General features: G+C 38.1%; 1 protein-coding gene across 1 annotated transcript in view; it reads left to right on the top strand.

Annotated features, from left to right (window-relative positions):
* The first annotated feature begins 9,062 nt into the window (after positions 1-9,062).
* LOC139710852 (unconventional myosin-Ia-like) overlaps positions 9,063-12,050 on the top strand; it is a 96,999-nt gene continuing 94,011 nt past the window's right edge. Inside the window, exon 1 of the mRNA XM_071622774.1 lies at positions 9,063-9,277. The gene's annotated coding sequence lies outside the window, so the exon portion shown is untranslated. The remainder of the gene's footprint in view (positions 9,278-12,050) is intronic.

The raw sequence follows: 12,050 nt of genomic DNA, 5'->3' as shown, positions 1-12,050 counted from the left end.
ACACTAAGCAGTAAGCCGCAGCGTCTTGACTACAAAGTTTGATACCAGTCTTTAAGTGCCTGCCACGCCACGTGCTTCGTGTTGACTGCAACGCGGTTCCGAGGTGGGCGGATTGTCTATACAGCTCTATGGCGAGACCCTACTTGAGAAACACCTTATCAAAGAAGTGTCAAATTGAAAGCAGATTACAGAATTGCTGGCGAAAGGAATTCTAGTGCTGTAGATTCGACGTATATTCTTTCCCTTTCTTCACATAAATGATGACGATATTTCTCAATGAGTTGGTTATAGTATTTTTGTTTCAAGCTCCAAAGCCATCAAACTTAATTTAGTTCATGAAATATCAGATTTCAATACTTTTCGCATCATAAACTGTAGATAACTTTTACGTTTTCAATAGTCCGAGGCCAAACGATTTGTAAATATGAGCCCGAAATAAAGTCATAACACAAATTCGGAGCCCACAGATTCTAATTGCATACGTATTGCATGTACATTTTAACAATTTTTGGTTCAACGGACAGAAGTGACTCATATCTACTAGGAGCGCAGCCCTCTGTAAGTGTCTATTGGAAGCGCGCATGTATTGCCTATCAAGATACATTCACATTGTTGCTTGTAATTGGTGTACTACGTTTTCTTTGTTGTTATTTTTTGTGTCATGTATATTTCATATGTTCTTCTCTTTCACCTGGCCTGGGCGCACCTATCTCCTACATCACCGGCACTTCACAGTCAGAATTCAATCTAACTAGCAAAAGGTTTGACCACCCCCCTGGTCTGAGTACATGAGCAACACGAAATAATGTGGCTTCTCGAAAACTACAGTAAAGACTATAGAGCCAACAGTGTGCTTTCATTCGCCTGCACTTGTAAAAAGAAAAAGAACAGAAAAGAAAAGAAAGTGGGACAATGGACCGGGTTCTCTTTTGTTACCTATAACACCGTTTACATCACCAGTTTTGGGATCACACAATGACCAATCATTATTACTTTGAAAAGGGGGCTTAAAATACTAATGAATTTTCGAGCTTAGCGTAATTGGATATTCAAAATGTATAATGGCGAACTCGCTGAGGGTATAATAGCGGGAGCAGATCGACAGCACAGGGCTATTTTATGAGGTTTTCCTTAAAGCGTTCGATTGCCTCTTTTCACTAATGATTGGGTCTTCTTTGGTTGTACGTGTCTCGTAAATCTTTTTTTTTTTTCGGCAGTCAACGACTTCTTTCGTGAGCATCTTGCTACAAAATAATGTCCATCCTTCTAAACTAGGACAAAAACTTAAAGGTCCTGATAGATGGTTTGTGAGTTGTTTCTTCTTCTTCTTCTTCTTTTTCTTCTTCTTCCTCTTCTTCTTCTTCTTCTTCTCCTTCTTCTTCTTCTCCTTCTTCTTCTTCTTCTTCTTTTTCTTCTTCTTCCTCTTCTTCTTCTTCTTCTTCTTCTTCTTCTTCTCCTTCTTCTTCTTCTCCTTCTTCTTCTTCTTCTTCTTCTTCTTCTTCTTCTTCTCTTCTTCTTCTTTGTAAGAATTCCCTTATCGTGTTTGTCAACGCCCGACTTCCTTTGGCATTTTATGTTCGGTTCTTGGAAACTGTGTGACAACACTTTGACATCACTGGTGTGCGATGAATTCATAAAATTATATCTTTTTAATGTCCCGATAGTGACCGTGAATTATATAGTATATAAAGAACATAGAGATATATACTCACATCTCTATGATAAAGAACACAATGTCTATGGTTGCGACGAATCAATATTCCCAAGGCATATATGGGCCTAAATCTAGCCGGTCATATCTGAACATGGCCTGCACATAAAACACACACACACACACACACACACACACACACACACACACACACACACACACACACACACACACACACACACACACACACACACACACACACACACACACGCACGCACACACACGTACACACACAGACACACACAGACACACACACACACACACAAACATAATAAAATACGAACGAATGTCAGATAGAGAAAACTTAACTTCATGCATGTTCAAGTTGGCTCTGATGATAGAGAATATAGCTAATATACTTTTGTAATTACTTTATTTTTTTTTGGGGGGGGGGGGTTAAAGCGGACAGAAGTGACTCAAATTTAATTATTCACTGAGGAACGCAGCCTCGATGTGTCTATTGGAAGCGCCGAGGCCCATATACCTCTAACCAGAAACTCGAAATTTTAGACGCAGTGTATATATTTTGTTTCATAGTTTATGTCAAAATTTGGGAAGGGGGGATTGGGGTGGGGGGGGGGGGGGGATGATGTAAGAATTATTCAAGCCATGTTGTGGACGCGATGCAAGTTACGGTGGAGGGACCATTATACAGTATAGTGACCGTACAAAGCGCGATGACGCAGGGAGGTGAGGAAAAAACACCCCTGGACGATGTCATTGCTTTGTGACGTCGTCTGAACGTCTAAAACGCTAAAAACTCTAAAACTCTAAAAACGTCTAAAACTCTAAAAACTCTAAAGGCCCATGATATACATTTATACCTAACTGCCATATTTATGTATAAACACACTCGAAATTTATTACCATTTTTTCATAATGCCTTATAGTAACCAATGACCATATTCACTCATACCCAACCCGTCGTTCCCATTGTAATCCAAAGCTTTTGCTCGCTCAAAAGTCGATCAGACATCACGGTCCGGATACATGGAACAGTCTTCCTGAGGAGTTGAAACAGTGTGCCTCCTTGTTTTCATTCAAAGCAAACTTAAAGAAGCACATTTTATTATACAGTATACATTCAATACGAATTAAAAACTAATAATTTATATGATTAATGTTGGTCTCCCAATAGCAATATCGTATATTGTTCCCTCTTCCAACAAACCAATTCTGTTATTCTATATTCCAGCGTATCTGCCCTTGAGCACTTTTTAGCACTTGCACGCACATTCACCACCATCACACATCAGAGTTTATTTTCCCCTGCTATCTTCGCAGCAGAATTTGTACTGTATTGTATCGTATTGTTACGAATCTAGCATACGTCCCTACCTTTCCTCGGGCCGGCCATCTTTTCAAGCTATATGCTTACAATGGCGGCCCTCTGCACAATCGCTCCATAATTGTAATTGTTGTAATCCCCGCTGCATAGATTTGCATACTGTATATTATATCATTATTTTCCTTTCATGTCTTTGTTTATGCAAGTCAAACGAGTCTGTTTAGTATACTTTGTATATTTCCCACATGCTGATGATTATGTGCCTTATGTATATTGAATTGTTGATTGAGTTATTGATTTGCAGAAAATAAAGTATCTATTAATCTAAAAACGTAACTATTATGGGGCGGGGGGTTACTATTTGTGGAAAATGTCAAATACTATGGAGTATATCAAACATGTCAACATTCTGAAATAGATGGAATTGCATGTAATCATTGTGTAGCAGCTCTTTCACTGCGTGTATAAGAGGATAACTTTTCGATCCAAAGTATGATAAATTCTAACAAAGAGAATAAAATGATTTGTGTGTGTGTTCATGATAGAAAACAAACGAAATTCAATAAGGCCTATAATCCTTCATAAACTACTGACTTTGTCACTCACTTCCAATCACACATGCAATGAATGGTGATGATGCTTTCGAGGATCTGCGAATCGGCATTAATTTTCCCATTAGCTATATAGAAAAAGAATATAGTACACCCAATCCTAGTTATAAAATCTCAAGAGATGCGTGAGGGGTGCAACCCACTGCTCAGTTATTGTTGACCCAAACATAGCATCAGTCTGTGCTACTTTTATGTATACCTACTGGCACTTTACTGGAGTGATGGCTGGGCCCCGTCTTATAGATAAAGAACTGCGATTTATTTGTAAGTCTTTAAAAGACAGTGTCATCTCTATGATACACAAACTTATTTGTTTTGAATAAGATAGATAAATTCTAGTAGTTAAGTCAGGCAGCTTATTATGCATTAATTATGCATTACGTTGCTTTGGAAACTAAAACTAAAACTTAACCTACTGAGGGAGAGGGAGAGAGGAAAAAAACGTAATGCTATTGTCAGTGAGTGTATTAACTCCGAATTGGCTATGAATATCGTTCTCGAATTTCGGCTTTGCTGATGAAGTCGCAGTTAAAACATTGATATTGTTTGCCTCTTGTATAGGTACGTATATGGCCTACGAATGTGTGTGTGTGTGTGTGTGTGTGTGTGTGTGTGTGTGTGTGTGTGTGTGTGTGTTTTTAATACACGTATGTTCTTCTTTCTGTTTCTGTGTTTGTTTTGTTTTTCCTTACTGGAGTACATCATGTAACATGATGTCAACTTGTGTTTACAATATCATATTATGCTTGTGTGTGCTTATACATGCGTGTGTATTCGTGTGTGCGTGGGCATAGAGACTCTACTGCTGTTATGTACACGTCTCTCCCAGGATGCGCCGTCAGTTACGTCACACCAAAGAGATTGCATAACACCCCTAAGTTGTGCGTTCTTTCAACAATGATGGCGCTCTTCTAAAAAATTCAGTCAGCTTGATTGATTAAAAGGATCGTACAGTTTTGGTTGAGACCTAATTTCGGGTTTCTAACATTTTTTGGTGAGATAATGAGAAACCTCTTCTGAAATATGAAAATGCATGTAATTCCATGAGGAATTCAACGTTTATTTGATGAAAATTAGTTTTGAAATGGCCGAGATATCCAAAATAGAGCGATCCTAATAAAGTGTGTGATCCACACTTTATTACGATCGTTTTGTTTTACTTTGTTTTTGGATGTTTCAGCTATTCCAAACCCGATTTTTATCAAATAAACTTTAAATTCCTCTTGAAATGGTATGCTCTATATTATATCATTTAAGTGTTTTCTTCGTATCTCACAAAAAGTTAAAAGCCCAATTCTCATCTCCACCAATACTGAACCATCCCTTTAAGGCTCTCCATCGCTTTACATTCCATTATCATGATTTTGCATGATGTTTTAAAATGTTTCGATTTCTTTGGTCCCATAGCCAAGAATAATCAGTTGATGGATAGGCCTACAGCCATAGAGCAGTAGCATAACTTATGCAAATACGTAATATGCCATTCCACACAAAGTCAAATTGGATTAAATTTAATGTATACAGAGTGCAATGAATTTCATCAAGAACGAGGCCATTGAAAAAAGAAATCGATGGCATGCCAAAACTTTTACATTTTCATTATAGTATTTCATTTTGATTATTGTACACTGCCACAATTTCTGTTGTCCATATTTTTACCATTTTGAGAAAAGCCAATTTAACTTTAACATGTTGTGAAATTACATTGCATGCACATTGAAGCAGCTATTTCACATTGTGGGCAGGGACTGAAAAAAAAATCACATTTGATGCATAATTGCATAGTTCAATTAAATCCCAAAACACCCTAGTACCGTTCACAAATTTAGCAATAAAGTCCCAAATGTCAACCAAGGAGATATCACTAATAATAAGTATTTTCTCAATAAGCCATCACTGTGGTGCTTTATTATAGAAACAGCTTTAACACTATAGACAGTTCACACTTTGTATACGCACTACAGTTGTTTTTTTTTTTGTAAATCTGTAAAATGTTAGCAAGTAGCTTTATGAATTCTTATTTCTGCCACTCCCAAAGTTATCAGCTCTGTAATGGTCTCGACCGACAGACTCATCCTTTAATCAGAATCAAGTAAAGACAGAAATCAGCAAAATAAATGAAGAGTTCAATTGCAAAATGACTTAACTCCATTCTTGCCAATTTTAGATAGGCCTATTTGTGATTAAACCCGAAAAAAGGAGAGATAATAATACCAACGTATGGGACATTTTTAATCAAACTTCAAGAATATTCTTTGTTATATGCAACAAGTAAAAGTGAAGTCTTATATGGTACGTTCCCACTGCCGATTAGATCAACTCGATCAATCCCGATCAAGCTTTTTTGGCCTGGTCGGGCTCGCTCGGCATTGGTATTCGGGGCCGATCTACCTTGATCGGCATCGTTCCTGCTTCCTTCCCGATAATTTTGGACATGTCCAAAATATTCGAGTAGGAAGCCCGAACATCAACAGCTCGGGTAGTGATCGTGAAGAGATCGAGCTGATCGGGAATCGATCGTATAGAAATCTAGTGTGGTCGGGACGGATTTTCCCCCGAGCTCAGTTCCCGATCATCTCGAGTTATACTCGAATGCTACACGATTGATTTCAGATCATCTCGATCCAGGATTCATCAGTTTCACGAATAACTCGACCGCTATACGACCGATACAGGACTGCTATTAATTGATACTCGACTAAACTCGATTACGCTTCGACCGGCACTCGATCAAATACGGAACACTTTTTGACAGTGGTTGCAGCATGTGCAGACGTACTTTCTTAGCACTCATTTATTGTTCAGGTATTAAAGGGATCGTATAGTTTTGGTTGAGACCTAATTTCAGGTTTCTAACATTTTTTTTTTGGTGAGATAATGAGAAACCTCTTATGAAATATGAAAGAGCATGCAATTCTATGAGGAATTCAACGTTTATTTGATAAAAATTGGTTTTGAAATGGCTGAGATATCCAAAAAGAGCGATTCTAATAAAGTGTGGGACCCACACTTTGGAACGATCGCTTTGTTTTATTTTGTTTTTGGATGTTTCAGTAATTCCAAACCCGATTTTCATCAAATAAACTTTGAAATGCTCTTAAAATGGTATGCTCTGTGCTATATCATAAGTGTTTTCTGGTATCTTGCAAAACTTTAAAAGCCCAAATTCTCATCTCAACCAAAACTGTACTATCCCTTTAAGAGAAGTTACATGCAGTCCTTGGCCACGTTAGAAAGTTAAATATCGTCAGTATTTTCAGCCACTCCTGGCCCACTGAAGAAAAGAATAGAGAGAAAAGACAACAAAGAGTAGACATGGCAGAATTAGACTCTCCAGACAAAAATACCAGAAGAAAGAAAGGAAACACGACTGAAACTTAAAATAAATAAATAAATAAATAAATAAAATCGGCATACTGGCAATATGACTGTAACGTGAAAGGATATTATTGTCTACATTAGTTACTTTACTTATAAACTAAAAAATGTTTCTTGAATTCCTTTGCTTGCTTGTGTGTTTCGAGTTGAAGTTGGATACGTTGATATAAAATCTATTTCTTACGCTGACCTGTTAAAACAGGAGTTGTAACGTAGATTCATAAATGCTCAGTGGCTTTTACTTTACTTCTATTTACATAGATGTTACACTTTTGCTTCGCTTGATAAGGTTTGGCTTATTGAGAATTGTATGTACATTGCTTGAAGGCCACCTTGATATCGATTGGCTTGAGATGGGATGAGTTGACAAAAAATGAACAACCAAGATTTTCATCATTTTTTGCTAACTGTATGATATGTTATATATGGTTTATTTTAATAATAATATACCCTCTTCCACATATCAGCACACTTCATGAATTTAGAAATTAATATGATACATGTATTTTCCTTTACACACTCTTGGGCCTATACCTTATCAATGAATACATACATATTTTTCATTCACTTTTTCATTCTTTAACAATGAGAACAATAATGTCAAAGAAAACGACTCATTAGGGTTGTAGAACAGTCAATTTCTTTCAACTCTATAATGATGCATTTATGGGCATATAGGCCTATGTTACATTTTAGACCAATTTAATTTCAGTCCAGTCAGATTGATCTCGCTTGATCGAGTTGATCTGATCGGCAGTGGGAACGGGGTATTAGTGGAAGGATTCTATTTTGCTCTATCTGATGATGGACTTACTTTACAATGTTCAAATATGTCGCCTGACCCGTTTTGCCATCAAACTCTTCAAACAAAGACAAAAGAGGGCTACGGGTAGAAACAAGAACAAATCATATCATAGTAATACTATCACAGGCATTTTGAACGAAAAGAAACACAAAGTTCAATGCTGTTGCGTTAGGGCTACTTGTAATCAGTGCCGGACTAAAGTAGAACGTATCATTTTTCCTGTATGGTTAAGAATACACTTACAATTCATTATTACTTTGCCTTCGATGTTTCTGCCCCCGTCCCGTACACAGTCGCTTTATGAAATCGCCGCAACTGATGCAGGAAAGAAATAGGAGAAGAAAAAGGAGAAACTTTTACACCTTTCGATGACTCATTATTATGCCAGTCTTGCTTTCAGGTTCTTTGGCATGAAGACATTTGAATGCTGGCCACCGTACTCCATCAAAAAAGCAAAAACAAAACAAACAAACAAACAACAACAAACAAATAAACAAACAAACAAACAAACAAAAACTAGAGAGCACACCGAGAGAGCAAACCTCCGCTAACAAAAGTAAGCAGCCATGATTAAAGTATTGCCATTCCGTAGGCACTTTATTAAATAATTATGAACATAAATGAGGCACAGGGATTTCTATACAATAGGCCTACATTCTTGGTGAAAATCTAGTTAGTGGGAGATTTGTTTACTGGTTAGTATTCTCTTTCTTTTATGACCCCTATATGAACTTTGCCCCTGACCTCTATGACCCCCAAATTAATATGTACTGGTAGTTTCTTTCTTATTTTCTGAACACACCCTGCAAGTTTTGTGAAAACCCCATCATCCATTCTCGAAATTATCATTTTATTTTATTAATGACCCCTATGACATTTGACCTTTGAACTTATGACCCCCAAGCTGAATTGTTTCTTTATTTCTTTTTTTCATTACGAAGACAGTCTGCAAGTTTGGTGAAAATCAGTGTGTCATATTCACATTTTTCTGTTTTGTGTGTGGTTCATGCAAGAAATAAAGTGATGGAATGGAGCAGGGAGGTGGCACCTCCCTGATTGGAGAAATAATTACATCCAATACAACTGTACTCAGTATTCCCTAGAAGAGTTAGTATGCGCTTTGGCGGTAGATGGCAGCAGACTGACTGATTGGGTCTACACAGTAGCAGAATGACAAGCTGGAAGAGGACGAGTTTCTGTCGCTTTGTTGGCAAGTTTCCAGTCAGGTACAGTGGGTCTGAGTGCACGCTCTATTCCCCGCCCCTTCACTCTTCGCGCATGTGTACGTGTCTGTGCATAGAAAGCGTACAGACCACAGTTGATCGGGCGATAGGGATTGGATTGGTGGTATGGCTATCGGCTACTTTCTATCAGGGGTACCGGTACGTGAACGGCAGGCACTGGAATCAAACCTCTCTGTTGGATTTCCTTTCATTCAGCATACGATTATAGCTCTCGGCCACAGCTCTCAAGAAACAAACCAGGTGAGTACATCAAAGAAAGTGAGAATATTCACCCTTGGGTGTTATTTTGAGCCCAAATCAGTTCTCGGTTCCATGACACCTGCAGAAGTTTACGGTGTCGTGCGCTCCCGAATGCCCGTAGGGGTGGAAGGGAGGTGCCGCTGGTTACCGGTAGAGTGGCTCTATGGTGTAGTTGATAGCGCAGGCCATCTATAGGGTAGGCAGCTGGTGGGAGGTGGGGTTGTTGCTTGGAGGGCCTGCGGGTACAGCCACAGGTAACGGGCCGGGGGGGGGGGGGGGGGGATATGTTTCACGAAGTCAAACTTGGATTTTAAAGGATTGACTAAAAATTATGGTATGCCACTGGTTTCTCTGTTTAGCCTATTAAATCACTTCAAATAATTATCATTATAAATGTCTATAGAATAATTCCGTTGTTATTTATTTTATCTTGTATTATCAATGAATGGCTATATGAAAAAAGTCCTCCAAAATCTTCATTTTCAAAAGAAAGTTGAGCAACATTATAAACACACACAGCACAGCATACCATAATTTTTGTCAGTCTTAAATTGTAATTCAGTTCAACTTGAATTCTTCGTGAAACACCACCGTCAGGTTATGGTCTGTGCTGATACTATCAGCAAGGATCATACAGTATACCACTGGTATTTGAACATAACTACTTTTGCCTCCTACCCTAAAAGATCGAGAGAGAGAGAGAGAGACTCATAGAACTCTCTGAGAAGTAGTCAATAAAATCCTTTATGTAGTTTAAATGACATAAGCATTCCTGCAGACACTCATAATAATAATTTATCATCATTTCATTGCAGTTTCAACGTTCCATTATTCTTGATTGAAGGAATCATATTTTTATTGCATACTATTAATCTGTTTATACTATGTGTACATCATTGAAAACTGGTATTTTGGCACATACATATAATTTTGATCAATTATTGTCATTGCGAGCACCCAGAGAAAAAAATCTGTGCATGGTAGAAATGAAAAGCTCTCTGTTGCCATGACAACTGGTTGGTTGCAATATTGGCCTTGCTGATATAGACTTGTGTGGTGAATGCTACTCAAGTGTGCTGATTACTGCCTGTGCCTTGTGTTGGTGTTTTTTACTCTGAGTGATTCAGCAGATAGACTTTACCCTTGACTGATCCAGATTTTTAGGAGGGCAGCTGAGCCTTATATGTAACAAGAAATGAAAGAAGTGTATCAATTAAATCACAACTTCTGTACAGTGACCGACAGGGCTGTGTATAGTTAGTAGAGGCAATCCTTCTTAAACATTGGACATGTTACATAGGTATTGGGGTTTTTTTTTAGCCCGACACTCGAGCCAGTGAATGCAGTGGTAGACACACACACAAGCACACACACACACACACACACACACACACACACACACAAAATGATAATATAAAAAAGTAGAAGATTTGCTCTAAAGTTCAATGAACCTGTAGTAGCTGGTTGTGTCAAGATGGTAGTGAAACAGTGAGTTTGAGGATGAGGAGATTCTGTACTAAAGTCTAAAGTTGTAGATTGTCCAGCACTGTAGGCTTACTTCAACTCGAAAAGCTGTGGACATGATATGATATCATGATTGTTTTTGTTGTTGTTGTTGTTTTGTTTTTGCTCACTTGGATGTTATTAGAGATTTACATGCATGTTGAGTACAGATTGACTGCCACTAGTCATTTCTATCTCTTTGTCGTATCATGAAAAAAAAAGAGAGAAAAGAATTGGTCTTGGCAAGAACCAAGCAAGGTATATGATACATTGTCACCTTAAAGTTTTCTTTGCCAGATGGCGCCTGTGCTGTGGCATTGATTTTCAGAGTTCATTAAGTGCCAAATCGTTCATGAATACCACGGCACACAGACCACCATTGATTGCTCTTTGTGAGTCAATGGGTGTGCCGATTATACTGGGTTTATGCCATGTGCTTAGAGAAGAAATCTCATGAGGTGATTTAATAGCATGTGTTTTCTGACTATGCATCTGTTTAAAACAACAACAAACAAACTTTGAAAACAGCAGATGATGTGGACAAAGACAGCAAGATAAAGATGTGGAAGTGCAGAAGAGGAGAAGACTTTGTACAATTGTACACAGGTACTCTGTGACTAACTAACTCGACCTGTGGAAGGCTATAGATTTCTGCAGTGAAACTCAATATTGTGAGAATGAGGCTTTACCAGTAGAGTAGTATTCATCTTACCTCCTGCCGATACGGCTATAAAACAATACATAGCTGAAGCATGTCCCCATAATTTTGAAGATGTGATATTCTCTGCAGTGAAACTATCCCTTGTTGCCATTCATATGTAAAGATCATCAAAAGAACAGCATGCTGCACCATTGTCAATTCTATGCCAAGATTAAACACTAGGGCTGATTGTCATCAATTATCTGCCTTGGTGTTATATCTGAAGTGAGTAGCTGTAACACATGGGGGGAGGGGGGAGGTAGGTGACAAGAATTCTACTAGTATAAAGCGCCCTATGTGCTGAAACACACAATATTTTGTGTGTGTACATAATGTGTGTTAATGTATGCCTGTTGAATCGTGCGCTGCAGCATTTGATGATGTATAATAATGCTCCCATTCACTTTTTTGGTTGCACATATATCGTAGGCTACATACGTATATAAAATTTGGATTTCTGTGTATTTCACTTCTTATTTATTGTGCAATTGCACACACACACACCCACCCACCCACACCCACACCCATACATACTTGCACAAAAAACAAAAACAAGAAGTTGATGCAGTT

Source organism: Diadema antillarum, unplaced genomic scaffold (genome assembly GCF_040938485.1).
Source record: "Diadema antillarum isolate AM-2024a unplaced genomic scaffold, OU_Dant_1.0 seq00001580_RagTag, whole genome shotgun sequence".
Taxonomy (NCBI): domain Eukaryota; kingdom Metazoa; phylum Echinodermata; class Echinoidea; order Diadematoida; family Diadematidae; genus Diadema; species Diadema antillarum.
This window is presented reverse-complemented; position numbering and strand designations above follow the sequence as displayed.